The 27,875-nt window shown below is 35.6% G+C and overlaps 1 protein-coding gene across 2 annotated transcripts in view; it reads right to left on the reverse strand.

The window, feature by feature from the left end:
* The window catches only part of LOC148954039 (roundabout homolog 2-like), a 386,920-nt gene that overhangs the window by 155,313 nt on the left and 203,732 nt on the right, over window positions 1-27,875 (reverse strand). The window lies entirely within an intron of this gene.

The following is a 27,875-nucleotide window of genomic DNA, read 5'->3' on the forward strand; positions in this document are numbered from 1 at the left end:
AGCTTTTGCGTGTGGGTGTAAGTTTTTGCGTGTGTGTGTTAGTTTGTGTGTGTTTGTGTGTTAGTTTTTGGGTGTATAAGCTTTTTTGTGTTTATGTATTTAAGTGTGTGTGTGTGTATGTTTTCGTGTGTGTGTGTGTGTGTATTTTTGTTTGTGAATGTTAGTTTTAGTGTGCATGTGTAAGTTTTTGTGTGTGTGTGTGTGTGTGTGTAAGTTTTTGTGTGTGAGTAAGTTTTTGTGTGTGTGTGTAAGTTTTTGTGCGTGTGTGTAAGTTTTGTGTGTGTGTGTTTTAGTTTTTGTGTGCATGTAAGTTTTTGTGTGCATGTAAGTTTTTGCGTGTGGGTGTAAGTTTTTGTGTGTGTGTGTGTAAGTTTTTGTGTGTCTAAGCTTTTGTGTGTGGGTGTAAGTTTTTGTGTGTGTTTAAGTTTTTGTTTGTGTGTGTAAGTTTTTGTGTGTGTGTAAGTTTTTTTTTGTGTGTCTGTAAGTTTTTGTGTGTGCTGTAAGTTTTTGTGTGTGTGTGTAAGTTTTTGTGTGTGTGTGTAAGTTTTTGTGTGTGTGTAAGTTTTTGTGTGTGTGTAAGTTTTTGTGTGTGTGTAAGTTTTCGTGTGTATGTAAGTTTTTATGTGTGTGTAAGTTTTTGTGTGTGTGTAAGTTTTTTTTTATGTATGTTAGTTTTTGTGTGTGTGTAAGTTTTTTTGTGCGTGTGTAAGTTTTTGTGTGTGTATGTAATTTTTTTGTGTGTGTAAGGTTTTTGTGTGTATTTAAGTTTTTGTGTGTATGTAGTGTGTGTTTAAGTTTTTGTGTGTGTAAGTTTTTGTGTGTGTGTAAGTTTTTTTGTGAGTGTGTAAGTTTTGTGGGTGTTTTAGGTTTTTTTGTGTATGTAAGTTTTTTTGTGTGTGTAAGTTTTTGTGTGTGTGTTAGTTTTTGTGTGTGTTTAATTTTTTGTGTGTGTGTTTTTTTTTTTGTGTGTGTGTAAGTTTTTGTGTGTGTGTGTGTAAGTTTTTGTGTGTGTGTGTGTAAGTTTTTGGGTGTGTGTAAGTTTTTGTGTGTGTGTTAGTTTTTATGTGTGTGTAAGTTTTCGTGTGTGTGTTTGTTTTTGTGTGTGTGTAAGTTTTTGTGTGTGCGTAAGTTTTTGTATGTGTGTGTATGTTTTTGTGTGTGTGTGTAATTTTTTGTGTGTGTGTGTAAGTTTTTGTGTGTGTGTAAGTTTCTGTGTGTGTTTGTATGTTTATGTGTGTGTGTGTGTGTGTAATTGTTTATGTTTGTTTTAGTTTATGTTCGTTTAAGTTTTTGTTGTTGGGTTAGTTTTTGTGTGTGTGTAATTTTGTCTTTTTTGTTTTAAGTTTTTGTTTGTTTTATATTTTTTTTTTTTTTTAAGTTTTTGTGTGTGTGTATTTGTTTTTTTTTTTTTAATTTTTTTTTTGTGTGTAATTTTTTGTGTGTGTGTAAGTTTTTTTGTGTGTTTTTAATTTTTTTTGTTGTTGTAAGTTTTTGTGTGTGTGTAAGTTTTTTTTGTGTGTGTAAGTATTTTTGTGTGTTTGTAAGTTTTTGTTTGTTTGTAAGTTTTTTTTTGTATAATTTTTTGTTTGTGTTTAAGTTTTTTTGTTTGTGTAATTTTTTGTTTGTGTGTAAGTTTTTGTGTGTGTGTTAGTATTTTGTGTGTGTGTGTAAGTTTTTGTGTGTGTTTTTGTTCTTGTGTTTTTGTAAGTTTTTGTTTGTGTGGTTGTTTTTTTGTGTGTGTGTTTTATTTTTTTTGTGTGTGTTAGTTTTTGAGTGTGTTTAAGTTTTTTTTGTTTTTATGTAAGTTTTTTTTTTTTGTTTGTTATTTTCTTTTTTTTTTTTAAGTTTTTTGTTTTTTTTAGGTTTTTTTGTAAGTGATTAATTTATTTTTTGATTGTGTTATTTTTTTGTTGTGAATTTACTTTTTTTTTGTTTGTAAGTTTTTTGTGTTTATGTAAGTTTTTTTGTGTATGTAGTGTGTGTTTAAGTTTTTGTGTGTGTAAATTTTTGTGTGTGTATAAGTTTTTTGTGCGTGTGTAAGTTTTTTTGTTTGTGTAAGTTTTGTGTGTGTTTGGAAGTTTTTTGGGTGTGTAAGGTTTTTTTGTGTCTGTAAGTTTTTGTGTGTTTGTAAGTTTTTGTGTGTGTGTAAGTTTTTTTGTGTGTGTAAGTTTTTTTGTGTATGTAAGTTTTTTTTTGTGTGTGTAAGTTTTTGTTTGTTTGTAATTTTTTTTGTGTGTGTGTAAGTTTTTGTGTTTGTGTGTAAGTTTTTGTGTGTGTGTAAGTTTTTGTATGTGTGTAAGTTTTTATGTGTGTGTATGTTTTTGTGTGTTTGTTAGTTTTTATGTTTGTGTGAGTTTTTGTGTGTAAGTTTTTGTGTGCGTGTGTGTTTTTTTTTGTGTGTGTGTGTGTTAGTTTTTGTGTGTGTGTTTTGGTTTGTGTGTGTGTGTAAGTTTCTGTGTGTTTGTGTTTGTTTATGTGTGTGTGTGTGTGTGTAAGTAATTATGTGTGTGTATGTTTTTGTGTGTGTGAGTGTTTGTTTGTGTGTAAGTTTTTTTGTTTGTGTAAGTTTTTTGTGTGTGTGTAAGTTTATGTGTGTGTAAGTTTTGTGTGTGTGTGTAAGTTTTTGTGTGTGTGTAAGTTTTTTTTTGTGTTTGTGTAATTTTTTGTGTTTGTGTAAGTTTTTGTTTGTGTGTAATTTTTTTTATGTGTGTGTAAGTTTTTGTTTGTGTGTAGGTTTTTGTGTATGTGTTAATTTTTTTTGTGTGTGTAATTTTTTGTGTGTTTGTAAGTTTTTTTGTGTTTGTAATTTTTTGTGTGTATAAGTTTTTGTTTTTGTTTTTGTTTGTGTGTTTGTGTAAGTTTGTTTTGTTGTGTATGTTTTTGTGTGTGTTTATTATTGTGTGTGTTTTTGTAAGTTTTTGTGTGTGTGTAATTTTGTGTTTGCTTGTAAGTTTTTGTGTGTGTGTGTAGTTTTTGTGTGTGTGTAAGTTTTTGTGTGTGTGTAAGTTTTTGTGTGTGTTTAAGTTTTTGTGTGTGTGTAAGTTTTTTTTTGTGTGTGTAAGTTTTTGTGTGTGTGTAAGTTTTTGTGTGGGTGTAAGTTTTTGTTTGTGTGTAAGTTTGTGTGTGGGTTTTAGTTTTTGTGTGTGTGGCAGTTTTTGTGTGTGTGTTAGTTTTTTGTGTGTTTGTTAGTTTTTGTGTGTGTGTGTGTGTGTAAGCTTTTGTGTGTGTGTGAGTTTTTGTGTGTGTACCCATATCAATTCTATTTTCCTAAAATAATATAAAAATTTTCACTTCAATTCAGATTTTTCTCAAACAGATGAAAGAATTTAAAATACTGTTCTAAATTTTTCATAGAAGATAGAAAAGTTCAAGTTCTCTTCTGAATTCTACCAAAGAACATAATTCAATTCTAATTTCTCCAGAGAAAATAAAAAGCTTCCACTTCAGTTTTAAGTTCACGAAGACATGAAAAATTTAAAGTTCACTTCTAAATTTTTCCGTAGAAGATAGGAAAAGTTATACTATGATTGTGATTATTTTCCATGAAGATAAAAAGTTTCACTTTAATTCTAAATTTTCTTAAATTCAATTCCGACCTTTCTCAAAGAGATGAAAACATTTAAAGTTCTGTTCCAAATATTTTCCCGGAAGAAGAAAAGTTCAACTTCGATTCTGAGTTTTCTCAATGAAAATGAAATAAGTTATTGATCAATTCTATTTTCCCAAAATAATAAAAAAAGTTTCCACTTCAGTTCAGATTTTTCTCAAAGAGATGAAAAAATTTAAAATACTGATCCAAATTTTTCTTACAAGATAGAAAAGTTCAAGTTCTCATCTGAATTTTACCAAAGAACATAATTCAATTCTAATTTCTCCAGAGAAAATAAAAAGCTTCCACAGATTATTTTCCATGAAGATAAAAAGTTTCACTTTAATTCTAAATTTTCTTAAATTCAATTCCGACCTTTCTCAAAGAGATGAAAAAATTTAAAGTTGTTCCAAATATTTTCCCGGAAGAAGAAAAGTTCAACTTCATCCCTGCGGCGCATCCCTGCGGCGCATCCCCTGCGGCACTTTTCTGACCTGCGGCGCATCCCTGCGGCACATCCTGCGGCGCATCCCTGCGGCGCATCCCTGCGGCGCATCCTGCGGCGCATCCCCTGCGGCGCATCCCCTGCGGCGCATCCCCTGCGGCGCATCCTTGCGGCGCCCCCCAGCGGCACCTCCCTGCGGCGCATCCCCTGCGGCGCTTCCCCCGACTCGCGGCGCAGCCCCGGCGGCGCATCCCCCGGCGGCGCTTTCCGGGCCCGCGGTACTTCTCGGGCCCGGGGGACCTTTGAGGACGGGGGGTGGGATTTGGGGTGCCGGGGGGCCCTTGGGGGGTCCGGGGGCCCGTTGCGGAGCCAGGGAAGGCCGTTGTGGGTCTAAGGAGAGCGTTTGGGGTCCGGGGGACCTTTGGGGGTCTGGGGGAGGGCATTTGGGGTCCGGGGGACCCTTGGGGTCAGGGGACCCGAGGACCAGGAGGGCCTTTGAGGGTCTGAGGAGAGCGTTTGGGGTCCGAGGGACCTTTGGGGGTCTGGGGGGCCCTTGAGGACCAGGGGAGGGCCTTTGAGGGTCTGAGGAGAGCGTTTGGGGTCCGGGGGACCTTTGGGGGTCTGGGGGAGGGCATTTGGGGTCCGGGGGGCCCTTTGGGGATCCGGGGGACCTTTGAAGACAATGGTGAGGGCTATTGAGGGTCTGAGGAGCGACTGTGGGGTCGTAGGGAGCTGGGAGGAGGTGGGGGGCCCTTGAGGACCAGCGGAGGGCCTGTGAGGGTCTGAGGAGAGCGTTTGGGGGGCTGGGGCTCTTTGGGAGCTTAGGGGACCTTTGAGGATCGAGCGCTTCCTTCGGGGTTGGGGTGGTGGGGATCGGAACCCTTTGGGGTTGGGGTAGAGGACCTCACGACACTGTTCAAATGAAACTTGTGTATTATAACGACCACAGAGTTTCAACCTCAAATTCTCTTCTAAAATCTTCTTTTAAAATGTCTCTAACTGTTTCGTCGAAATAATTCCATAACCTGTCTAAAACAGTTTCGCCCAAATAATCCCTAAACGTAATTTCAGCGTGTTCCTTTTGTTTTTGGCATCTCTGCGCTAATGCATTTCAAATTAATAAGAAACCTGATTCCCGCGCTAAAACAATTCATCGCTAAGATGTTTCTTGGAGAGTTGTTTCCATGGCAATGTTTATTAATATCCTTTGGAGTTCGACCAAAAGAGTTGTTTCCGAGGCAAAGACATTAATGACTTGGATCTATTCCTGGAGAATCGTTTCTAGGCGAAAATTTTTAAAGTCTGACAGATGATGTCATTGGTTGATTGATCTGTCAAGAAAGGTGAATTAATTTGTTGTTTCTAAGGGGAATTATTGATTCATGATAGGTGAATTGAGGTCGACAGCACAGGTGTTCCAAATTCCTGGACGGCATAGCATTCGCTGAGAGCGTGCCAAAAACACACCTGGAGAAAAAGACCATGGAGAAAGAGGTTATTGACCCCATTAACCACGTGTTCTCCCTAGGGACTCTATGCCCATATATGGTGTGCTGTTCGGACTCTATGCCCATATATGGTGTGCTGTTCGGAGTCAATAAGGCCCTTCTACTGACTAGTACCATTTTTAATAGTAAAAAGTCATTTGAGGGCAACTAACCCCCCTCTCTTGCCCACCGTTTCCTAAAACACATCCAATCAAAATTTTTAGTTAGCCATATTATTCAACGTAGTTAAAAATTTGGAAATTAGGCCTTTAAGGATGACAGCCTCTCCCCTCAAAGCCCTAAGGGCAAGGGTTGTAAGTTTTGCCCTGGGGGCATATAAAGTTTTTATTGAAAGCGTTGTCGTAGAAACTTCAAAAGGGCTCATTCAATTAGAAATTGGAAGGGCTAGTGCCTTTTTTAATATTTGAAAGTGATTGGATAGCGACTAACGCCCCTCTCACGACCACCATCTGCCCAAAAAAATCAAATCAAAATCTTGAGATAGTCATTTTGTCCAATATAGTTGAAAGGTCTGGAAATTAGGTCTTTGAGAATGATAACCCCCTCAGAGCATGGGCTGTAATTTATACCCTGGGGCATATAAGGTTTACATAGAAAGTTGTTTTATATGTTTTATAGAATAGATTTTAGTCTTCCTCAAATCCAATTTTTATATTTTTAAAAACTAAATGTTGACTTTAGATTAAATCAAAATGCACTGTGATAATGTTAATTCCCAATAAGGCATCTAAGCAGTATCCTAAGAACGACTGAGGGTATTATGTTCAAACGTTCGGGGCTACTTCTGCTCTTAAAATTTAACCAAATCCAAATAGCGAAAGTGTATCAAAGCTATCAAAGAAAGTAAACAGATATTTTTGCGAATAGTATCAAGTTTTCCATTACAAGTCAATTAGAGGAGTTATGAAACTAAATTAAACAGTACTATATGTGTCTAGATTTTAGAAAGGGTGTATGTTGTTAAAAATTGCTAAAACAAATTTCTCCGGCATACAAATAGAAGGCCAAACTATAAAGTCTTAAAAAAACGAAAAGATTTAAAGTATTATTTTCTTTTTCCCCGAAAAGACTATGTCAATATAGAAAGAACAGACATTAATTAAAAAAACCTTTTCCACAAAGTAAGTTTGTCAAAGAAAAGTAAAGAACTCCATTTAGCAAAAAATTAGCAAAAATAAAATAATCTACCAAGCGTGAAACTACCACAAATCAGCATTGATAAATAAATGAAATCAAAAACGAACAGAAATTACAATAATTAACCGAGTCAAACTCAAAACGAACAGAAATTAACATAAGTTGGGCGCAAAACCCCTATGCCTTCCCAAGGCCAGAACAAAAAATGTACTTTACTGAAAAAATACAAATGAATGTGTATTGTCAGTTTAATATACATATACTGATATTTAGTAATCAAAATGTTAATATTATTTGATTTACTAAAGTTATAAAAGTAAAAACATTTATAATCTCTGGAAAACATCTAGCAAATCTTCATCCACTTTTCTGAGCACCCATGCTTCAGAGCCATATTTGACCACTGTCATCACTGTAGCTTCTAATATTCTAATCTTGGTTTGCAGACTTATATTCCTATTCTTCCAAACTTTTTTTAACTGTGAAAAAACACCCCGAGCCTTGGCTATTCTACTTCTAACATCTTCACTGCTCCCACCATCTTTACTAATAATACTACCAAGGTAAGTGAAGCTGCACACCTGATCAATCTTTTCATTACCCAACGTCACCTTTTCATCTTCACTTATTCCTAGCCTTAGTGAGTTATTCTTTTTAACATTAATTTTCAAACCTATTCAAGAACCATGAACTCGCAAAACCTCTAAAACTTCATTGATTTTGCTCACAGTTTCATCTAGGATGCTTAAGCATAATCTAAGTCCAGGAAAGTTTATTTTCTCCGGTTGATTCTGAGTTGTCCCGGTGCCTTTTCGGTGCTTTCCTGTAAGATAAACTCCACCAAAATTAGCAACATAAAGAGGGATTGAAAGCAGCACTGATTAACCTGATTCACTACAAAACCAGCTGCTAACTTCATTTCCTACCTTAATCGCAGCAGTGTTACTCTCGTGCATAGCACTAATCACTTTAATGTATTTGTCTGGTATACCATACAAGGATAAAACCTATTACTAAAGCTCTTCTATCGACAGAATTGAACGCTTGCTCATAATCTATAGAACTGAGGACCAAAGGTGTTTGACAACTGAGGCACTTCTCAATTATTAGCCTAAGAGTGAAAATTTGGTCGACACATTCTCTACCTTTTCTAAAACCACACTGCTCTTCTCTTAAAACTTTGTCTACGGCATATCTCAGTCTAAAAAGTATCATATTACTAAGTGATTTACTACCCACTGAGACCAGACTAATGCCTCGATAATTACCACACTCACTTTTATCACCTTTCTTATAAAATGGCTTAATTAAGGTTTTCCTAAAATCGTTAGGTACTTCCCCTTTTTCAAAAATTCATAGTCATAATCTTCAGTAACTTATTGATACCCTCGGAGCCACCATATTTAAGGAACTCATTTACCACCCTATCAGCACCTGGAGCCTTATTATTTTTTAATCCTTTTAGTACTGTCACTAATTCTTCCTCACAAATCTTCCTTCATATCCAAGGTATCACAAACTTTTTCATTTTCCTCTACATCTTTCTCTGCAACTCTATCTTAGATAAGCAAATTCTCAAAATGTTTGGCCAATTTCTCTTTAGTTCTTTCCTTATCGCTAATTGTGGCCCCATTTCTGTTTTAACTGGGCCAAGTCCAGATTGACTACTCCCTCTCAATTTATGAACATGCCAGTACAATATTTACTATTATGCCGTCTAGCTGCATCTTCCAGACCCTCGGCAATTTTATCCATGGCCTCCAATTCACACATCCTTAGTTCATATTTTAATGCTTTCTCTGCTTTCTTTACATTCCTTTTGTTTTCATATGATCTATCACTCAGATAATTCTTGTACAAGTCCTTACTCCTTTCTATTAAACATAAAGCTTTTTCACTAATATTCTTAGCTGCAGTCCTAGCTTTCTCTCTTAAGACACCTTCAGCAACTTCTCAAATTATTTTTCTAAAATGATTCCAAACATGTTCCACATTATCAAATTTTAAACTCTTAAATTTAGTATTCAACTGTTCCTGGAAAGTTTCTCTCAAATTCTCATCCTGGAGTCTACCAACATCATAATGTTCTGGGAGGTAGTTACCTGTCAGGAATTTTAGTTTTAAATTAAGCCCAGACATTACTAGATTGTTATATTCACTTTTAACATGAACAACGACACTCCTATATATCATAATATCTTGAGCTTATCACGCCAGTCAGTGGTTTACATAAATATAATCAATAAGATTAGCTGTCTTACTATAACGTGAATACCATGTTAACTTATAAGCCATTTTATGACCAAACACCGTATTGGTTATAACTAGATTCTTATAACTACAAAATTGCAAAAGTCATAAAATGAGCTATTAGTACTCTATTATTAATACCTTCCCAGCCTAAACAAGACTTAGCAGCTTCCTAATTCATCATGGGCCCTACTCCTTGTCCATGTACCCATCCTTCCTGCCTGAGTAAACAAATTCTATATCACCTAATTTTAATGCTTCCTACCCCTGGGATATGAGTTTCTGAAACTCCTAGTAAGTCCAGTTCCAATCGTCTGAATTTCTCAGTCAAAATGTCGATACGATCGTCATTGCTTAACGTCGTCACATTTTTTAACATCAGTTCCAATTTTCATGTTCTTTAAATCATTGAAATTATTTTTGCCTCAGAAAAAGCAATAATATCGGATACCAGTGCAGGACGGGGATCACATATCTTCTCAAGTCTACACCGAAGTGCTTAAGCCGGCTTAGAACCTGACAGTAAGAAGTCCCTGGGACCTTCATGAATGGAGGTTTTGTGCAATCCTGGGTCCATCTTGGTCACAACATGGTTTTCAGCACTTGGCAATCCTCTTCTATGAACAAGAGTCGAAATCCTGCACAGACGATCTCAAGCCTATTACCTCCGACTCATTATATATTCATGCCTACAAATATTATGCTACTACGGGGAAGCAGCCCATAATAGATAATAGCTAGGAAGAGGTTTTTCAGCCCGAAAACGCCCGTCAAAACAGATTAAGCCTAGAAGAATTATCTATTAATCCGAATCTCGTGCGAATGCTGTGTCGTTTACCAGGCTCTAATTTCCTCGAGGGGTGCCACTCCTCAAGTGGGTATAGAGTTGATCGCAAGGTCCCCAGTCTTGCAGGTACCCCGAAAGGGTCGAGGCAGCCCTTAGCAGAGGCCGTTGTCCATAGATCTGGACCTTACGCCCTGCCCCAGTTGTCCTCCTATGGAGGATCCTCCCGCGATGGTGTTCTGCATCACCATGCAATTTATACCATTACTGGGAGAAGGTTTGTAACTCAAGGGACTTGTGGAAAAACCAGTGGGCCCTTTTGAGTGTACATTTGAGGGGCCTTCTTCCTCCACCGCCTGTATTTATGACCCCGACTGAGGGTGCCCCAGTTGCAATTATGGACACCCAGGGACAAGTTCCCTCCTTGGCCCGTACCTCCTATGGAGGTACCCTACATATCTGTAGGGTGTTCCCCTATCGCCACCTGAGGACACGCTGAGTGGCCTGGGGGAGGCCAGGAACATGAGTTAGGACAATAAAGCCAAAACAATAACATGAAAGCAGATTTTCAAAATGATTATAGAAATTATGGTACTTAGGCTACATGTTATAGCAACCACACCAAAGAACTAAAGTTAGTCACAATGAAATATACCAAAATATGACGAAAAAAAAATTATTTAGCAAAAACGAATTTTTTTTTCTGGCTCTTTTCAGCACAATATTGAGGGTAAACTTAAAGAAAAGGGAATTCAGTACCCACTGAATCTTAGCATTGAAGTTTACCTTCTGGATAGCAATTATTCGAAAAATACCCCCTCCCCCATAAGAAACATTAGATTTTAATCTCTTCTACAACTTAAACTCCTATACCAAATTTTATTATTTTAACCCAAACGAGGCCCCATCACTAGCCTGGGACAGGACAACCTGGAAAAGACTGACGGCACATGCAACGTAATGCTAGATTCCAATGAGAGCTTCCTTCAAAAATTATAGTTATATATCCAAAAATATATGCTCAGTTTCCCCACTTAAAAAACTGAGACTGTAATGTTAAAAAAAATGGTAATTTTAGCATTTAAGAGGAATAAATAAAATAGAGTCAACAAAACCTTCATACAAAACTACTATAGTCCTTAAAATTAATTATTTTTTCTTCTTTTGTTCTTCAAGTTCAGTGTTTTCCTTCCCCAATAGAAATACATAACTACTTGTCTTCTTCTATTGATCTAAGGTTCCACTCGCAGTTCTTCCTCTTCTATAGTGAGTTTCAAAGAAATATCCCAACCGAAAAGTAAACTTCAATTTACTAGCAGAAAAGCTAATCGTATTCTCAAAGGAATGGTTATCTAGAGCTATAGACTTTGAATTAAATAAATATTAGAATGGATAAAGACGAAATTTTGGTTTTTGAAAGAACGGTGAGTAATGCTGATATGGTTACGAGCCTGAGAAAGTTTGCCTTATTTTCGGAAAAGGAACGAAAACCCCCCTAAAAGTCAAAAAATCTTAATGGAAATCATACCATCAGATTCATCGTATTAGAGAACCCTACTGCATAGGTCTCAAACTCCTATCTGCAAAAATGTGGAAATGTTTTCTTCAACACCTTGCTCTTTACGCTAAAGTTTTTTATTACTTTCAAAAATCGTCTTATTGTTCTAATTAAACGACCATTGCGTTTCAGGAGTCGTTCTTAAAGAATTGCGACAACATTCAAACTTTGGCGTAAAGAGCAAGGTGTTGAGGAGGCGGCAACTCCCTTTATATACGTAATAATTTCTGCCCGTTTTAAGTTTCAATGTCGCTCCTTACTTTCAGTCGAATTTTTTTTTCATTCAATTTCTGATCGTTTTTCAATAATGTCAGGAAATCTGGCCCTACTTCCACGGAGAAACTTCCTCCCCAGGGAAATATCCTCGAGACAATTCAATCCTGGTAAAAATTTATCTCGGACAATTACTCTTAACCACTCCGCACGTAAAATTGAGACGGAAAAGAGAAAGCAAGACACATAAAAACAATTTCGTATAAGAATTCTGGCAAATTCCCCTAGTGCATAATTTAACCTAACAAGTTCACTCCCTGGAAACTTCCTCCCCATGGAAAATTCCCCCGTGGATAAACCCCCAGCATAAAATTTATCCCCCTTCCCCACCCGACACACTAAAATGTATACATACATCCCAATAACAATTACTATACGCAAACAATGGACAAATTTTATACCTTAAAGACCTTTCCCCTGGGGAATTAGGGGGGTTATGTTATACCCAAAGTCATAGTTATTGGGCCTTTCAACTATGATTAACAAAATGTCAATTTCAAAATTTTGATCGGACGATTTTGGGAAAAAAGGGGCGGGGGGGGGTATTAGCCTTCCAATTTTTTGGGTCACTTAAACAGGGCACTAGAACTTTTAATTTCCGTTCAAATGAGCCCTCTAGGACCACTGGGTCGATAAGATCACCCCTGAAAAAAAAAACAAATAAACACGCATCCGTGATCTTTCTTCTGGCAAAAAATAAAAATTCCACATTTTTGCAGATTGGAGCTTGAAACCTATTTAGTAGGGTTCTCTGATACGCTGAATCTGATGGTATGATTTTCATTAAGATCACTTGACTTTTAGGGGAGTTTCTCCCTTTTTGCAAAAATCAGGAAAATTTTCTCAGGCTCGTAGCCTTTGATGAATAAGACTAAACTTAATGAAATTTATATATTTGAATCAGCATAAAAAGTCAATTCTAAGTAAAATGTAATTCATGCGCTTAATGAGACATCAAGAAGTAACTGATGGCACCACAGATCTTGCAATAAAAGAAACTGAATGTAGTTTATATTTCACTTGAATCACACAGGAATATAACAGGAATGTAGGCAGTGAGGATCAAGAGGTCTTCGGCCCGGACCTTACCCTATTTTTGCATTCTTAGTACATTCCCTTCCTTAACTGCATTCGTGCTTAAGTTCATGGAACAGGGTAACCTTGAGGAATATACATTGTAAAATGATCGACCATCGTAAGGCACAGGTGACAAGAAAATACCCCAACTGTTAGTATGTTTGCAATCCTACAATACCTACAATATTCCTCCGGGACTTTCAGGAAAATAAGATAAAACAAGATGTTCTCAAAGCCACACCCATTCTTATTTTTCATTTTTAGAAACTTCTTCGAAGATCAAGTTGCGATGGAGTAGGCACGATGTAAAATCTATGAATGATATTATTCATGCAGGACTTTGATCTAAGGACAATGAAGATTACTTCCTGGAAAAGGTTAGAAATCCAAAAATCCTGGCAGAAAATAATCCTTCCTAGAGGCGGCTCAAAAGATCCCTTGGAGCTAAAGAAATATATTAGATTTCTTAAAATCAATTTGTCAAGAAGAAATAGGAACCTATTCTGAATATTAATCAATTCAAGTACGTTTCTAAGGAATGAAAAGAAAGAATGAAATGAATGTCACGGAGAAAATTTAATAATAAGAATACAATATTAAGTTATTTAGATTAACTTTGAAAGACGTTTTATTTTTGCTAAAATTCAGGCTTCTTTACTTACTTGATGATATGCATGTAGTTTTGACGATTAAAAATTTACCAGGTCGACAATTCTTTTTTTGCGGCTTATTATTTTCCTTTGTTAGTTTAAAAATGGCATCTACTTAAATTAATTTAATTAATTACGAATGTTCCTTCACTTAAATGTCTTCACTAAAAGCCCCGATTTGCAATGTTAAAGGGAAACACTAATCCCTATTCGATTCGGACTATAATGCTTTCCGAGTTTTAGTTGAGCAAATCATTTACACAAGTAAAATATTACTGCTTTCCTATTCAGCATATAATCAAATATGGCCCTACCCTGACTTTGAAGCCATGAGCAAAAACTAAATGCTTATGCTTTCTTATGCTTAATGTTCACCTTGAAAGATGCAATTTTGCGACTGCTACTACTACTACTACTAACAACTCACCGCAGCACCTAGCCGCCTGAGGCCAACACAGCTACGCACGCTCCTCCTCCATCCCAATCTATTCAAAACCTCCCTTTTTACACCCTCCCACAAAGCTCCCAATTCCTTTCAATCTTTCTCTATGACGTCCTCCCACCCCAAACGAGAACGACCTGCTTTCCGTTTAGCCCTAGACGGTTGCCCAAAAAGAACAATCTTCGGCAATCTGTCATCCTTCATTCGCACAACGTGCCCTAGCCACCTCAACCTTTCTTTCATTATAGCCCAAGAGAGCGGTATTGAACCACATTTTTCGTAACGAAAACAATAAGAATTCCAAATAGGGATAGGTCCTTTTATTAGACACTGAAACGAAAATATAAAACAAAGACTTTAAATATTTCGATGACACAGTCGGTCATCATCATCAGTAGAGTTACTATCTCATCAAAATTAAAACAAACTGCCTTTATACTAAACAAAATAATCACTTCCGGGTCAAAGCAAGTTACCGGTCCATTGACTTAAAAAGTTCACTAACTGTTCTTGACTTTTTTAATACTGTGTTGAGTAAAGATGGTACAAGTGTCTTCGAAATTGCAGGTCAAAGCAGGTTACCGGTCCATTGACCGGTTACCGGTCCACTAACAAGAATAGTTAGTGAACTTTCTAAGTCAATGGACCGGTAACCTGCTTTGACCTGCAATTTCGAAGAAACTTGTACCATCTTTACTCAACACATTATTAAAAAAGTCAAGAACAGTTAGTGAACTTTTTAAGTCAATGGACCGGTAACTTGCTTTGACCCGGAAGTGATTATTTTGTTTAGTATAAAAGCAGTTTGTTTTAATTTTGATAAGTTAGTAACCCTACTGATGATGATGACCGACTGTGTCATCGAAATATTTAGAGTCTTTGTTTTATATTTTCGTTTCACTATCTAATAAAAGGACCTATCCCTATTTGGAATTCTTATTGTTTTCGTCATAGAAAAAGCAGTGTGGTCATGGAGAATAATAGTAACACATTTCTCGTATAGCCTATTGTTTGAAATGCGGTCATTCGGCCGGGTACCCAGAACAATCCTTAAGCAATTTCTCTGCAAAACATCTAGCAAATCTTCATCCGCTTTTCGGAGCGGCCATGCTTCAGAGCACAGTTTATATAATTATCCAGTAAGTTTACCGCAGATGATTTCTGGCTCTTCATTCTCGGTGCGAACAAAAAGCTCCTCCCACTTATTTCTGCACTTATTGTTCACTTATTGGTTGAGCCGGCCAAGTGGTTTTGTCAGTACTTGTTCCGTAGGTGATTACTCTTTGTCTACCCGTGAAAAGATCTAATGCCGCTTATGTTTATATCTGCAAAAACGTTCTCTGGAGCACTCGCACCTCGGTCCGGGTTTTTATAATGGGTGAGATAGGGAAATATCATACTGGATAATTATATAAACTGTGCTTCAGAGTCATATTTGACCACTGTCACCAGGATAGCTTCTAAAACTCAAATTTTAGTATGCAGAATCATCTCCCTGTCTGTCCGAACTTTTTTTAATCGTGAAAGTACTCTGCGAGCTGTTTCTATCTGCTTTCAAATTTTTCACTGTATTAGCCGTTATTGCTAATAGTGCGTCCTAAATAATGGAAAATATCTACATGATTGATTTTTGGATTATCCTACGTCGCCTCTTCATCTTAACTTATCCCTTGTATTATTGACTCATTTTTCTTAATATTAGTTTTCAAACCAATTCTAGCACCCTGAACGCGCAAAAGCTCTAAAATTTGAATCATTTTACTCACACTTTCATCTAGGATGTTTAAATCAGCAGCAAAATCTAAATCCAGAAGAGCTTTTTCCTCCCCATTTGATTCCGGGTTCTATCATTGCCTTTCCTGCACTCCTTCAAACAGAATCCATCAAAATGACCCATATAAAAGGGGATAGAACACAGCCCTGCTTAACTCATGATTTAATACAAAACCAGCTGCTAACCTCATTTACTACCTTAACCGCAGCAGTGTTATTCACGTATATAGCACTAATCACTGTAATGTATTTGTCCGGTATACCATACAAGGATAAAACCTTTACTAAAGCTCTTCTGTCAACAGAATAGAAAACTCAGGCACCTCTCAATTTTGCGACTAGCCTACAGCTTTAACTTTCATCGAGGGGACAAGGCCCTTACATTATTATATTCATTAGGTTCAGATCTATCCATTCGCCTAGTAAGAATTTCTAGAATTTCTAACTAATCCTCAGAGAATTTGTTTAGACTTTTTAGACTAACAGGTTTTCATTGTTTAGGCTTTTTCTTTGAGAATTATCTAAACTTGCTGTAAAAGTAGGAAAATTGACCTCTGTTGCATATATTCAAGGTCTTTTTCAATCTACAGAATTTCCATACCAATTTTTAAAATGTAATTTTGAAGATGGATGAAGCTGACTCAAGTAAAAATATGACCGCAGTTAATGGCAAAATTGAAAAATGTACTCTGCTTCCTGTTTTGCCACATTTGGTCAGGTAAATTTATTCCGGGACATTTAAGGTGCTTCTACTTACTAAAATCTATCAGTTCAAGATTAGATTCTCATGTTTTAAAACTTCCAAAAGTGGAATAGAACCTCTACATCTATACATTATCTACATCTACATCTACATGAATACAACCTCTACATCTGTAAATACGACAGAAACGGAATCATTGAATAATAAGAAGGCAGGTAAACAGTGAATATAATTTCCTGAATGCAAAAAAAATCGTTGAAAAAGAAGATAAGTCATAGTGCTTTTTATAGTGATTAAAAAAAAAAACAAGTTTTTTAAACTGAAAGTAAGGAGCAACATTAAAACTTAAAACGAACAGAAATTATTCCGTATATGAAAGGGGCTGTCCCCTCCTCAACGCCTCGCTCTTTACGCTAAAGTTTTTTATTGTTGAAAAAAATAGAGCTGTGTGATAAAGTCAAACGTTAGCGTAAAGAGCGAGGCGTTGAGGAGGGGACAGCCCCTGTCATATATGGAATAATTTCTGTTCGGTTTAGATTTTATTGTTGCTCCTTACTTTCAGTTTAAAAAACTGGTTTTTTTTATTTAATTTCTGATCTTATTTTAGTTAATGCAGCTTTTATTTTGGCTCACCGTCATTGAATAAGTAAACAAAATTTGCATAAAAATTTTACTTTTTTTTTGCTAAATGGCTGTCTCTAAATTTGGTTCTCACATAATTTACAAATTAACTTACGAAACGAACTTCTATATTCGATTATTTTTCTTCTGGCAAAAAATACGTTGCAGATATAGTTGCAGATTTTTACAGATATGAACTTGAAACCTATGTAATAGGGTTTTCTGATACGCTGAATCTGACGGTAGGATTTTCATTAAAATTCTTTCACTTGTAGGGGATTTTTCCTCCCTCTTTAAAAAATCAGGTAAGTTTTCTCAGGCTCGTAGCCTTTGATGAGTAATACTAAACTTAATAAAATTTATATTTTTAGAATCAGCATTATAAGCCCATTCTTTTGATAAGCCCATTCTTTTGATAAGCCCATTCTTTGATCTCGTACATTTATTGACATCAAAATTCCGTTTTTAAAAGTTTAGATTACTATTGTGCCGTCTCGCTTGTTTTTTTTAATTTTTTTTTTATTACGTATATGTTATTACGTATATGAGGGGGTTCTCCCCTCAGTCAATACCACACTCTTTACGTTAAAAGTTAAAAAAATTTTAATTCACAAACCCATGAATCACAAAGGCCGTTTAATTAGAATAGATAGCTCTTTTGAAAGCACTAAAAGTAGAGTAGGAACTACCATATTGCGGACTTTATGTTCCTTCCGGTTTTTCTGGTAGGTAGACAGGTCATTACACTCGGTCATTACACTCTTTGTCAAGAAGATTTGCGTAATTTCAAAAGTTCAGCAATACCGGGTCCAAGCGTGATTGATTTTTTGGACAATTGCCTTTAGTCAAGACTAGTTTTTTGGGAATGTGTCGTTGCTAAAGCTAACTCTCATTGGAAAAAGGGGTATAAAGCTTTTTGTTTTTGATAAGAATTGCACAATGAATGTATCGTTTGACGTGGGCATTTTTATGAGCCAATCAGAGCTTGTTCAATATATGATAACTTGATTTGTGGTTGGGATTTGAATAAAAGAAATGGTTATGTTATTTGCTTGCATGTATAGGAATTCCCAAGTTATTTGCTTGCGTGTATAGGAATTCCCATGTTATTTGCTTGCATGTATAGGAAATCCCATGTTATTTGCTTGCAGGTATATGAATTTCCACGTTATTTTGCTTCAGTTAATAGGAATACCCAGTTTATTTGCTTGCTGTTATAGTAATACCCTTGTTATTTGCTTGCTTGTATAGGAATCCCCATGTTATTTGCTTGCGTGTATAGGAATTCCCTTGTGATTTGCTTGCAGGTATAGAAAGTCACTTGTTATTTGCTTTATTGTACAGGAATTACTATGTTATTTGCTTGCTTGTATAGGAATTCCCATGTTATTTGCTTGCATGTATAGGAATTCCATTGTTATTTGCTTGCGTGTATAGGAATTACCATGTTATTTGCTTAATTGTATAGGACCTCCGATGTTATATGCTTGCGTGTATAGGAATTCCCATCTTATTTGCTTGCATGTATAGGAATTCCAATGTTATTTGCTTGCGTGTATAGGAATTCCCATGTTATTTGCTTGCGTGTATAGGAATTCCCTTGTTATTTGCTTGCATGTATAGGAATTCCCACTACTAGTGTGACATGTATCTTTGCATCAGTATGCTGTAAGGAATGTCCGCTGAGAATAGAATACAGTGAATTTGAACAAAATATGTATTTTTTCTCACAATTTTGAAATTTTGTGTGCACGTATTTGCGGTACCAACCATTCTCTTTTTCTATTGTTAAGAATTATGACTAAAAATAGTTGCATTTCACAAAACGCCAGCACTACTAGTATGACATTTATCTTTGCATCAGTATGCTGTACGGAATGTCCGCTGAGAATAGAATACAGTGAATTTAAACAAAATATGTATTTTTTCTCAAAATTTTGAAATTTTGTGTACACGTATAAGCGGTACCAACCATTCTCTTTTTCTATTGTTAAGAATTATGACTAAAAATAGTTGCATTTCACAAAACGCCAGCACTACTAGTGTGACATTTATCTTTGCATCAGTATGCTGTACGGAATGTCTGCTGAGAATAGAATACAGTGAATTTAAACAAAATATGTATTTTTTCTCACAATTTTGAAATTTTGTGTACGCGTATAAGCTGTACCAACCATTCTCTTTTTCTTTTGTTAAGAATTATGACTAAAAATAGTTGCATTTCACAAAACGCCAGCACTACTAGTGTTACATTTATCTTTGTATCAGTATGCTGTACGGACTGTCCGCTTAGAATAGAACACAGTTAATTTAAACAAAATATGTATTTTTTCTCACAATTTTGAGATTTTGTGCACACGTATAAGAGTTACAAACCATTCTCTTTTTCTATTGTTAAGAATTATGACTAAAAATAGTTGCATTTCACAAAACGCCAGCACTACTAGTTTTACATTTATATTTGCATCAGTATGCTGTACGGAATGTCCGCTGAGAATTGAAAACAGTGAATTTAAACAAAATATGTATTTATTTAACAAATTTGAAATTTTGTGTACACGTATAATCGGTACCAACCATTCTCTTTTTCTATTGTTAAGAATTATGACTAAAAATAGTTGCATTTCACAAAACGCCAGCACTACTAGTGTGACATTTATTTTTGCATCAGTATGCTGTACGGAATGTCCGCTGAGAATAGAATACAGTGATTTTAAACAAAAAATGTATTTTTTCTCACAATTTTGAAATTTTGTGTACACGTCTAAGCGGTACCAACCATTATCTTTTTCTATTGTTAAGAATTATGACTAAAAATATTTGCATTTCACAAAACGCCAGCACTACTAGTGTGACATTCATCTTTGCATCAGTATGCTGTACGGAATGTCCGCTGAGAATAGAATACAGTGAATTTAAACAAAATATGTATTTTTTCTCACAATTTTGAAATTTTGTGTACGCTTATAAGCGGTACCAACCATTCTCTTTTTCTATTTTTAATAATTATGACTAAAAAAAAGTTGCATTTCACAAAACGCCAGCACTACTAGTGTGACATTTATCTTTGAATCAGTATGCTGTACGGACTGTCCGCTTAGAATAGAATACAGTGAATTTAAACAAAATATATATTTTTGCTCACAATTTTGAAATTTTGTGTACACTTCTAAGCGGTACCAACCATTCTCTTTTTCTATTGTTAAGAATTATGACTAAAAATAGTTGCATTTCACAAAACGCCAGCACTACTAGTGTGACCTTTATCTTTGCATCAGTATGCTGTACGGAATGTCCGCTGAGAATAGAATACAGTGAATTTAAACAAAATATGTATTTTTAATTTTGAAATTTTGTGTACACGTCTAAGCGGTACCAACCATTCTCTTTTTCTATTGTTAAGAATTATGACTAAAAATAGTTGCATTTCACAAAACGCCAGCACTACTAGTTTTACATTTATCTTTGCATCAGTATGCTGTACGGAATGTCCGCTGAGAATTGAATACAGTGAATTTAAACAAAATATGTATTTTTTTCACAATTTTGAAATTTTGTGTACACGTATAAGCGGTACCAACCATTCTCTTTTTCTATTGTTAAGAATTATGACTAAAAAAAGTTGCATTTCACAAAACGCCAGCACTGCTAGTGTTACATTTATTTTTGTATCAGTATGCTGTACGGACTGTCCGCTTAGAATAGAATACAGTGAATTTAAACAAAAAATATATTTTTGATCACAATTTTGATATTTTGTGTACACTTCTAAGCGGTACCAACCATTATCTTTTTCTATTATTAAGAATTATGACTAAAAAAAGTTGAATTTCACAAAACGCCAGCACTACTAGTATGACATTTATCTTTGTATCAGTATGCTGTACGGAATGTCCGCTGAGAATAGAATACAGTGAATTTAAACAAAATATGTATTTTTTCTCACAATTTTGAAATTTTGTGTACGCGCCTAAGCGGTACCAACCATTCTCTTTTTCTTTTGTTAAGAATTATGACTAAAAAAAAGTTGCATTTCACAAAACGCCAGCACTACTAGTGTGACATTTATCTTTGCATTAGTATGCTGTACGGAATGTCCGCTTAGAATAGAATACAGTGAATTTAAACAAAATATGTATATTTTTCTCACAATTTTGAAGTTTTGTGTGCACGTATAAGCGGTACCAATCATTCTCTTTTTCTATTGTTAAAGAATTATGACTAAAAATAGTTGCATCTCACAAAGACGCCAGCACTACTAGTGTGACAGGGAACTTATGCATCAGTATACTGAACGGAATGTCCGCTGAGAATAGACCTACCGTGAATGTATACCACATATACTGTATTTACTTCTCACAATTTTGAACTTTCGTGTACGCGTACCAAGACGGTGCCAACTATTCTGCTCCGGCTACCATTAAGGATCTTGGGATGACTTCCAACGATCGCACTTCGACCAAACGGCTGCAGCATCTACTAGTGATCGACATTTAGTCTTTGTCATCAGTATGCTGTACCGAATGTCTCGCTGAGAATAGAATACCCACGTGAATTTCAAATCAAAATATGTATGTTTGCTCACAAGTTCTTGAAATTTTGTGCTACACTGGTATTAGCGGTACCAGCCATGTCGCTTGTTCGTATTGTTAAGAATTGTGACTAGAAATATCGTTGCATTTCACAAAACACCAGCACTACTAGTGGTCGAGCAGTTTCAGTCGTTGTCATTAGTATGCTGATAAGCGAATAGCTCCGCTGAGAATGGACTACAGCGAATCCTTACAACACAATATGTATATTCTGTCCCATCAATCTTGAAGTTTTGCGTGCACGATATAAGCGGTAGCCAATCATTGCTCTTTTTCTACTATCAAAGAGTTCTCATCATCTTCAGCTCTAAAAGACCGAGCTATGTCTTGCGAAGGGAATTATAGTAGTACTACTACAAACGAGTTGCAGCATAGACCTTCTCCGCAAATGTATACCCCATATACCCTCATTTACACAAGAAAAACTTTTGTGTGATTTTTAAAGAATTTATTTTTTTAACCAGGATAAAAAGGGAAGGTAATTTTCAAGCTCTAGGGGTCAATCTTCCCTACCAATTACCATCTCTGTAAATTTTTATTTAATTTAAGGTTACTGCCGCAATGATGCCAGGAATTGTTTAGATTTTCTGGATATTCTTTGTCAAACAATGACCGACAGATAAGTTAATAACTATAACTTTATTTTTCGAATACTTTTAAATTTGAAATACAGTCGCTATTTAAATGTTGCGAATATGTCAAAATATAGTGTTACATAATATGTGGTAACACTTTGACTTATCCTATATCTTGACTAAGACAGCGCTATTGCGCTGCCTATAATTTTTGTTTTGGCTTTGAGTGGCTCGCTGATATCAATGATATTTATTAATATTAATTTAAAGAAAACTTTCCGAAAAATAAGTTTTTCAAAGAAAAGTAAAGGCCATTTTAAACTTAAGCTCAGCAGATGCAAATACGTGTTAAAATTCAAACTCAAAACGACCAGAAATTAATATAAAAGAATAAATGAAACCCAAACAGGATTGAAACAAAATAAACAAAAACAGGAAAAAACACCCAATAGGTAATCACATAAATGAATAAACAGATTTTAAAACGATTAGTGCTTAGATTTAATACGAATATATATATGATAAAGAAAACAATAGATTTTCGGTTGAATTATAAATGGAACTTAAAACGAATAGAAATTAAATAAAAATGAATGCTAACAAACATACCATATATATTATTTTAAATTAATAACTAAATCTTGAAAGGCGGGAAACTTAGATTGAATATGCAAATATGTTTAAATCAAACAAAAGTAACAAAAAACAAGAGTTTGGATATCGTCTTACTACAGAAGCCTTAGAGCTGCTCCGTCATTGGCACTTTACTGAAAATGATTCTTTGAAATATTTTCACTTTTGTAACTTTAAGATATCAAAAATTATTTAAGATTTTAGGGAATAAATATGAGCATATGTATATTAAATTGACAATGCACATTTTTTTTTCTGTAAACTCATTCGAATTTTTTTCAGTAAAGTACGAATTATATTCTGGCTTTTAGAAATCATAGGGGTTTTGAACCCTACTCATATTAATCTATGGTCGTTATGAGTTTGACTCTAATATTTATTTTAATTTTTGTTCGTTTTGGGTTTCATTTATTTATTGATACTGATTTGGGGTAGTTGTATGCTTGGTAGATTATATGATAGTCCGGACGCCAGGTGTTGAAAATGTGAACCATACCACGACGGAATGGGGCTGATAGGAGAATTAGCCTACCCTCCAACCCCTAAATTGACCATGGGGATTCAAACATACCAATGACACATGCTTGCGTGTGGTGGAACACTCCGAAACTTGACATTTTATTATATCTTAGTGTTTTATACAAGAAAATGCATGCTCCACAAAGTTTGAGGTACTGTTTTCCGCTCAAATAGAAATGCCTAGAAGCCATAGAATGTTTTCATAACAAACTAACACGATCAGTTACAAAAAATGGCAGAGTTAAAAAAAATGGCAAAACTATGTGAGTCTTGAACAGTCTTGGAAAGTATAAACAAAATCAAATTGAATATTAGATATATGATGATATATATTGTTGAAAGGTCAATCAGTTCAAGATTTTTTTTTCACAGTATTTTTCATTTTTATTTTCAATGCTGTAAGAACTTGAAAATAATAAATTAGTAATATAGAAGTAATTCGTTTTCAATGAAGCACCACTGACAAAGAAGACTTTAGGGTTTTACAGTTAAAGAAGGGGGCAGTATCCAAATTTTGTTTGTAGTGAAACTATATCTGTCTTGACCAATTTTGAAAAAAACTAATAAATTAAAATGAATATTTGATGTATAATGATATTAATTGATAAAAGCTCATCAGTTCAAAATTTTAATGTAATTTTAATATTTATTTTCAATACTAAGTACAAAAGAAAACATTTGTAATATAATTCGTTTTCAGTAAAGCGCCAGTGACGCAGTAGGTTTTAGGCTTCTGTAGTGATACGATACCCAAACTCTTGTTTGTAGTTATTTTTATTCGATTCAAACTTGATTTGCATATTCAATTTAAGTTTCACTCGTTTTAAGATTTATTTATTCATTTACATTAATATATACTGTATGTTTGTTCGCATTGATTGTTATTTAATGTCTGTTCGATTTAAGTTTCATTTATACTTTAATAGCAAAATATTTGTTTTCGTTTTAAGCTTGATTTTCATATTCAATCTAAGCATTACTTGCTTTAAGATCTACTTAATCATTATATTATTACTTGTTGTATGTTTTTTGCTATGATTTTTTATTTAATTTCTGTTCGTTTTGGGTTTCATTTATTCTTTAATAGTAATTTCTTGTCGTTTTGAGTTTGAATTTTGACGGGTATTTGAATCTCCTGAGCTTAAATTTAAAATGGCCTTTACTTTTCTTTGAAAAACTTATTTTTCGGAAAGTTTTTATAATTAATTTGTGTTCGTTTTTCATTGCAAAAAGTTTCAGGTTTTTATGGCATGGGAGGGGGGGGGGTGCTTACTGTCCGATTATTCTTGACTTTAAAAAACGGATCTAGAACTTTCAATTTAAATCGAATGAGGCTTTTTTCGAAGTCTTTACGATTACCTCTTTGTTAAAAACCTTATATATGAACAATAGACAGCTTGCATAGCTTGTGGACAGCGATTGACAACAATTAATGGATAGAAAAAATAGCTCCAATAAGGGGGGTTAGACCATTTCACTTGCTGACTCAAAAGGATCACGACTGTTTGGATTTGGCCTTAATAGGAATTTGTGTGCCAAAGCAATTTTGCATCTATCGCAGAGTATGTATTTTAACCTTATAATTGGATAATTATAATAGATTTCCTATGTGTTCTTCCCATACAAAATCCCTTCCCATAAGTTATAAGCCCCCATTAATAAGTTATGCCCCAGGACATTACTTACAACCCCTACCCCTAGGCCCTGGTGGGTTATGTCAACACCGGAGTTTTTTGTTATCCGAACTTTAAACTATTTTAACAAAATGTCTGTCTCAAAATTTTTATCTTATGCATTCAGGGCGTGGAGGAGGGAGAGGGGCTAGTGGCCCTTCAATCTCTTTTGACTCTTAAAAAGTGAACAAGAACTTTCAATTTTCAATCAAATGAGCCCTCTCTAAAGTTTATACGAGCATCTCTTCCATAAGAAAAAAAAGAAGGATTCGGAGAATCCTTAAATTATAACCCTTGCCCTGAGGGCTTTGGGGGAGTTTTAATCCTCAAAGACCTAATTTCCAGAACTTAAAACTACGTTTAATAAAATGGCTGTCTTAAAATTTTGATTGGATGTGTTTGGGAGAATGATGGGCGTGGGGGGGGCGGTTAGTTGCCCTCCAATCACTTTCGACTATTAAAAAGGGCACTAGCCCTTTGAATTTCCAGTTGAATGTGCCTGTTTTGAAGTTTCTACGACAACGCCTTCTATAAAAACCTTATATGCCCCCAGGGCATAACTTAAAACTCTTCCCCTGAGGGTTGTGGGGGAGTGTCCTCCTCAAAAACATATATTCTATATGGAAATCAACTACACTGAACAAAAAGTTTGATTGGATGTGTTTGGGGAAATGATGGGCTTGGGGAGGGGGCTAGTTGCCCTCCAATCACTTTCGACTTTTAAAAAGAGCACTAGCCCTTTAATTTCCAATCGAATGAGCCTGTTTTGAAGTTTCTACGACAACGCCTTCTATAAAAACCTTATATGCCCCCAGGGCATAACTCAAAACCCTTGCCCTGAGCGTTGTGGGGGAGTGTCCTCCTCAAAAATATATTTTCAATCTGGAAATCAACTACGCTGAACAAAAATAGCTATCTCAAAATTTTTATTTGAGGTGTGGGGGGGAATGACGAGCATAGGGGTGCGGCTTGTAGCAAAATTGACAGTAACGACAATAAAAAAGGGCACAGTTTCATAGGTTTTATAAACAAATGAGACTTTTTTGAACTATCTACGAAAGAACCTTATTTAAAAACCTTATATGCCACCAGGGTATATCTTTAAACCCTTGCCCTGAAGGTTCTGGGGGAGTTTCTTCCCCAAAAACATATTTTCTATCTGGAAATCAACTACGCTGAACAAAATGGCTATCTCAAAATTTTGATTTGATGTGTTTTGGGAAATGCTTGGCGTGGGGGGGGGCTAGATGCCCTCCAATCACTTTTGACTATTAAAAAGGGCACTAGCTCTTTTAATTTCCAATTGAATGAGCCTGTTTTGAAGTTTCTACGACAACGCCTTCTGTAAAAACCTTATATGCCACCACGGCATAAATTAAAACCCTCTCCATGAGGGATGTGGGGGAGTGTCCTCCTTAAAATATATTTTCTATTTGGAAATCAACAATGCTGAACAAAATGGCTATCTGAAAATTTTGATTGGATGTGTTTGGGGAAATTATGGGCGTGTGGGGAAGGGGGCTAGTTACACTCAAATCACTTTTGACTATTAAAAAGGACACTAGCTCTTTAATTTCCAATCGGATGAGCCTGTTTTGAAGTTTCTACGACAACACCTTCTGTAAAAACCTTATTTGCCCCCAGGGCATAACTTAAAACCCTTGCCCTGAGGGTTGTGGTGGAGTGTCCTGCTCAAAAATATATTTTCTATCTGGAAATCAACTACGATGAACAAAATGGCTATCTGAAAATTTTGATTGGATGTGTTTGGGGAAATGATGGGTGGAGGGGGGCTAGTTACACTCCAATCACTTTTGACTATTATAGAGGGCAATAGCCCTTTAATTTCCAATCGAAGGAGCCTGTTTTGAAATTTTTTTGACAAAGCATTCTATGGGAAAATCTTATATGCCCCTAGGGCATAACCTAAAACCCTTGCCCTGAGGGTTGTGGGGGAGTGTCCTCCTCAAAAACATCTTTTCTATCTGGAAATCAACTCCGCTGAACAAATGGGCTATATCACAATGTTGTGTGGATGCGTGTGGGTACATGAGGTGGGGGGGGGGGGGACGGGGGCTAGTTAAACTCCAATCACTTTCGACTATTAAAAAGGGCACTAGCCCTTTAATTTCCAATCGATTGAGCCTGTTTTGAAGTTTCTACGACAACGTCTTCTATAAAAATCTTATATGCCCCTAGGGCATAACTTAAAACCCTTTCCCTGAGGGTTGTGGGGGAATGTCCTCCTCAAAAATATATTTTGTATCTGAAAACTACCTCTGCCGAATGTCAGTGTGCTATCAAAATGGGTAGGCGCGAGAGGGGGGGAAATGATGGGCGTGAGTGGGGGCGTTTTCCTCTTGGGAAACTTTTTAACATTGACAGATGCCCTACCTCTTTTGATTACCAATCGAATTGGCCCCCTTTTGATCTTATATGATGACCCTTTCTATGTAACGAGTAGATGGGGAAAAAAAATAATAATAATAATAATGAAACGTAGGAGCCGTATGGCCTTTACTATAGGCAAAGCTACAGCTTTGCCTCTGATAAATCGGCGAACCCGCAAAACAATCAGTTTAATAAAAAATAAAAACTAATATATCAATAAATCAGGTATGTTAAAAGTTTAGTACAACAAATTAAATCTTACAGAGTCAAAATCCATTAAAAATAACTAGCAAATTAATAGCGTGATACCCGGGACTATTAGAACAGAGTTTGGTTCAATTATGAGATTGAGCATCATGTGCTGGGAATGCGGTTTGGGGGAATTAGAGAGAAGGTATGCACTGCAGCATTAGTGGTGAATCTGGGAGAAAAAAGCCAAGTGTACACGACATTCACCTTCACCCACCCGAAAGCTTGTTTACGCTATACTACTGTCGTCTGCAGCAGCTCATTTCTGGCATTTTTGTAAAAATCGATACTCAGCACTTATATTCATGACTCTTCCACATGCATTTATCGTCTATAATGTATTGCATAATGTTTTTAAATTCACCGAGTTGTGTGTTTGTTAGATAGTTACTTTTCTTCACTACGGCTTGAATAACACCTACTTCAATGCAAC

The sequence above is a fragment of the Artemia sp. Qi Xiang Cuo genome, chromosome 3 (assembly GCF_049724085.1).
Source record: "Artemia sp. Qi Xiang Cuo chromosome 3, ASM4972408v1, whole genome shotgun sequence".
NCBI classification, from domain to species: Eukaryota; Metazoa; Arthropoda; class Branchiopoda; order Anostraca; family Artemiidae; genus Artemia; species Artemia sp. Qi Xiang Cuo.